The 5,542-nt window shown below is 32.6% G+C and overlaps 1 pseudogene; it reads right to left on the reverse strand.

Annotated features, from left to right (window-relative positions):
• Positions 1-2,447: 2,447 nt before the first annotated feature.
• Positions 2,448-2,941, reverse strand: LOC101144596 (probable ribosome biogenesis protein RLP24; annotated as a pseudogene).
• Between the last annotated feature and the right edge of the window lie 2,601 nt (positions 2,942-5,542).

The following is a 5,542-nucleotide window of genomic DNA, read 5'->3' on the forward strand; positions in this document are numbered from 1 at the left end:
ACATTTAAGAAATCTCACCAGCATTCAAAAGGCAAGTAATAATCAACAACAAGCCAAGAAAGGCATTTGCCTCCACCATACTGTAAATAGAGGTGGTACAGGGAAATGGTCGCAATAGTAGATGTACTTGTTATATTATTGGGTTATTATGTAAGGATGTGGCTTGGCATCATTTAGTATAAGAAGAGAACAGATAGACTATCAGCTTAACAAGAAATGGTAAAGCACTGTTCTTCTCCAAATAAGAGTTATTTCATATATATATATGTGTATATTATATACAATATTATATTATGTATTATAGAATATATATAATTGCAAGATAATTAACTTTATGTATGAAAAACATTTTTAATATATGGACTTTCAAAATCTTAAAGTAGATTGCCAACACACATTTTTTAGATTTTTCTGTTTTGATATCCTGAAAAGGAAGAAAGACAACTACTTCTGGCCTCAACAGAATTCTAACTAAAAGTTGAGATGGAGCATGTCTTTTCAAAGTCCATCAATGACTGTAAAATTTAAAAGGAACTATTTTTACTTGAAATAAACTTAAAATTTATAAAGTTTTATCGCCAACCTTTCAGGTTTGCTATAAAAGTTGAAAAAAATGCAAAGAAAATGGAACTTATATCTGCTATTAACAATAGTAAAAATAGATACTCATATTTAACTAGAGCATTATGGGCTAGAAAGGAAATTGCTCCTCAAGAGGTTTTAAACATACACTTAGATTTTAAATTTCTGTGATTTCATCAGCATTTGGAATGTTATGAGGAGAAATTGATTTGTAAATAGTGGCAATGGACGCTTTCTGGAGTTGAATACAGCCTACATTTCTCTTGTTAAATAATGCGTCTTTGTCTTTCATTTTTCTTACAAGATTTCCTTTCAATAAAATATTTCACTCTGCTCTTATTCACCCATCATCTTGCTCTTTTTTCAGTTCTCACATTAATTTTCACGATGAAGTTAACTTAATGCCTTCAACATTTTAACTAACTAGTCCTACTTATTTAGTTTTAGAAAGTGCAGTATTTATAGTAGTATTAATTATTCTAATACTATTTTAAATTTCATTTTGGGACTTAAACAGAATATTTGGAAAGAGGCTTTTTTTTAAAATCTAAAGCATTGGTTCTCTGTCATATGCACACTACAAAAATTACAAAATTAATTCAAATTAAAATCGAAGTTCAAATAAAAATTATATCAATTTACAAAAATATGATACCCCTTTCAATTCTTTATGATTTAATCTCAAAACAAGTCTGATGTGATTCTTGAATTTTAAGATAATTTATTTAAGGGTGTCAGTAAATACTACAAACACCTCAACTTATTAGTTTTTTGTTTTTTACTTTTTAAATGATTTTATGTGCAAATAATGAACAGATGTTGTATCCATAAATTCTACTTTCTAAAAACAGATGCTTTTTAAAAGAAAAACAACATAATAACTTTTAAAAGGCACTGGGATTCCTCTGCTTCTAGATCATTGCTAGGCTGGAAAAATAAAGTTGGTTCCACCAGAAATCTCAAGTTAGAACTGAATATTCTCCAAAGTGGAAATTCTAGAGTGTAATGTCACTCCAGGCAAAGATTATTCAGTTCTCACCCCAACATCCACAACTCCCTATCGGAAGGGTTAAACCAGGTCAAAACAGTCCAGAATAATAAGGCTTCATCAAACAATGTCATTATGCTCTTCTAAGCTGCAAATAAACCAAAACAGGAAATACTAAAATCAAAATAATATTTGACACTGTCATACAAATTGTTAATTCCTTGTTGTATCCTCCCTTCTACAACATTAATAAAAGGAATATTTTACTGCAAAGAAGATTTTATTTTATACATCGCTAGCCATGAATTTTTGCCATTAGTTATTATACAAACGATGCCTAGTGCCGTTATCCAAATGACATAACCATTTTACATCCACAATTCATTTCTATAGTGATAAGTAGAATTTTTAAGATTTACTTAAATCATAAGTATCAGGTGTACTGATAGATAAGGACATCGATCAGTGAAGATTTAACACTGAAATGCAACCTAACATCCGTATTATCTGATGTTTTGTAGATGGCAATGTAGGAGACATATATTTTAATCACTTTTCATTTAAGTGACCTTATGTAAAAAATAAACTTTTTTAACTTTAGATTAGAAGATAATCATCTGACTAAACACAATTTGATTACTTTTAAATAAACAAAACTTCACCTAATTCAAAATATGGAATATGGAATCTATTCCCATAGCAGACATGTAGCAATTTCATTTTGGATGATCTTATCTCATTTCATTTACAAAAAAATGTATCCTTCACATTCCTAGAATAGTCTTTGTTAGTGCAAGTGGTTTAGTGAAAGTTTAGTAAACTGGTAAATTTAATAATTCACCAGTTCCAAGTCTCCAAATGGCATTTTCAGAGATTTTTAAGAAGCATCTTCTATCTCCACATCCTTTTGTAACTGCTGTACCATTTTCTCTTCCACCTGCTACCCTTTGCCTGCAAGAGGGGTTTGGAGAAGATGGATGTTTTGCTTGACTTCTCTGATATCCTAAACTTTCTGGAGCTCTTTATTTTTCTTCCATCTGTTCATTACAAATTTAGCTTGGCTTTTCTGTTTGATCTCTTCAACTCTCTTCATTGCATCCATAGATTTATTCCATAGCTCTCGCTGATATTTGATAGGTTTTCAGATTCTACCTCTTGCAAATTCAAATGAATTATCCACTGTAAGATCTTTACCAGCTGCTTTCCGAAATGCTTTGGTCCACCAACTTTGCGAGGATTGCACTTCTTTTTAAAGTGTTTATGACATTAAGCTTGACAAAATCTGAACAGCTTGCAATCATTGCAGACGAACATCATGCCATGGCCAGGGTAGATGGGCCCCGAACGGAAATAACACTTCTCGATAAGCATGTTGAACACGCCTGGGTCCCCACCAACCAAATGCCAAGCTTGAGAGGAAGTCAACTTATTACTTTTAAAGACGGTTCTAAAACACACAGTTTATATTATTTGACACCCATGAAATGGGAATTGAACAAATTTCCTTGAAATAAATAGCTATGCTTCATCATTTTCAGGTGTCTTGGGTTTATTTAAGTTTCATGTCTCTTTATCTGGTTGGAAGGCAGTTTCCTCAGGGCAGGACTCTGTGGAACTCATTCACCCATGGGCCTTAAGCATCTCGGACAGTGCTTGGAACAAACAGGATCCCTGCTTGCTCTTTAGCTGCCTGATATTCTGAACGGACAGAATTAAAACAAAGTGAGAGAGAAGAAAAAATGCATTCCACTTTGTAGCTGCTTATTATAAGGTAGGCTCTCTATATTTAATATTTAGGAATATGTTTACTAAACTTTCACTAAGCCACTTGCACTAACAAAGACTATTCTAGAAATGTGAAGGATACTATTTTTTTGTAAATGAAATGAGATAAGATCATCCAAAATGAAATTGCTACATGTCTACTATGGGACTAGATTCCACATTTTGAATTAGATGAAGTTTTGTTTATTTAAAAATAATCAAATCGCGTTTAGTCAGATGATTATCTTCTAAAACCTGTGTTCCTCATAATTTGCCAAAATCAATGAATAATTTATCTGTATTCTAATAGTTTGAGATCTGCCACAGATTTGAATATATTCCCTGTGTAGAGAGCAAGTTTTATCACATTGAAAAGGATGACTTAGTTTTTGGTTATCTTTTAACATTTCTGCCCTTCTGTAGCAGCAAGCGTAGCGTTAAAGGCTTTCTTCTATATTAATGAATAATACAAAATCAATGCAGCTTGTATTATTAAATGTGCATTTTGTGAACATTTTGTTAAAGTAGACTTATTCCATTTTCTGCTGATGGGAATTTTTGGCCCTCAGTGCTAAAACCTTCAGCTCCGCTGTTTAACTCCCCAGCAATAACAACCTCACCTCCCTCATGAGATTATTTCCTAACACCTTTATTATTCTTCCTGAAGTCTGCTTTGCTATTAACATAAAACCACTGACCAAGTGGTTGAGTATCACTTCTGTCGCTTAGTAAATGTATGACCCTTGGAAACTTAACTAACTTCTTGGGACTTAATTTCTTCCTCTGTAGAAGAGATGAAAATAATAGAGCCCAACTCCAAACACTGATCCAAAGATTAGAGGAGTTCATATATGCAGTGCACTTGGAAAAGGCCCCGGCATATTGGGATTGCTCCGTGTGTATTTGTGGTTGATAGTACTTTCATTTAATCTCCTCTGGAATAAGTATTAGTCTAAAAAAACTCTAAATAAAGTCTCTGTCTTCTCTGGAATAAGTATTAGTCTCCTCTGGAAATGGAAAATCAGTTATTGGTATGTCTCTCACATGAAAGAGAGCAAACAGACAGTGCCTACTAAAGGCATATTGATCTTGTGATTGGTTATTATGTATTCTCCTTCAACAGAACATTTGGAAAGATGGCAATACTTTGGAATACTCTGCTTAAGAGGAAGTGGTATGCATTGTTAACTGTCAAACAACAGAGGAAGAAATTGAGTCCAAAGAAGTTGGTCGAGTTTCCCAGGATCATACATTTACTAAGTGAGAGCACTGAGATTCAACCATCAGCTCAGTGGTTTTATGTTAACAGCAATGCAGATTTCAAGAAGAATAAAGGCGTTCAATCGACAATACATTGTCATACATGTTTCCATGTAAAATCAAATGGGGTTTTACACTAGAGACAGAGGCCTTAGGTCTCATTTAGGTTGTTTCATTAGGACCTTCTATAGCATTTACTTAAATTACCCAATAAAAAACATTTACACAACTACAATAGAGTTGTATGTTTTTATTAAAATATATATCATAAATTAATTAACATCTGTCATATAGATTCATACAACACATTAAGTTTTATATTGCAAATATAAGAGGTTTTACTTTTGTCCCGAAAAAGTGCATGTAGCTGTCCAGAGTACTCATTATATCTTTCTAGACAAATATTCTCTTAAAATAATGAGTATGTTATTACTGTTTTAGAGCAAGAGACAGTGAGAGAGAGAGAGAGAGAGCAATGTCAAATTTGATCATAGGACACTTTGGTGACTTTAGTAATCCAGTAATTTCTGAAAAAGATACATGATAGAGTTACTGAATTCCCAATATGGATCCAAAGGAAATAATGTCAAAGCAAGATTTCATTGCAAAGTGCACGATTATAGAATCTTTTTACCATGTGTGCAATACACTCATCTCACATTATGCATCCTGTGAAATTTCATCCCATAGTAAACTTGTTGCCCCCACAATTTATAAAGACTATGTCCTCTTAAAATTACATATATTGTCCAAATACTTAGAGATGTGAAGTATGTAATACTTTTTATTATGAATGTTTAAAAGCTGATTTAACAGAAGCCCAACATTTAGAATCTCTTCAATATTAAAAATCATATATCTGATTTGTGCACTATCCAGTAACAGACAAGCCCTGTTACTTTATGCATTTGAAACAGTTTTGGAAAATGGAGTTACATATTATATGAC

This window comes from Gorilla gorilla, chromosome 7 (genome assembly GCF_029281585.2).
Source record: "Gorilla gorilla gorilla isolate KB3781 chromosome 7, NHGRI_mGorGor1-v2.1_pri, whole genome shotgun sequence".
NCBI lineage: Eukaryota > Metazoa > Chordata > Mammalia > Primates > Hominidae > Gorilla > Gorilla gorilla.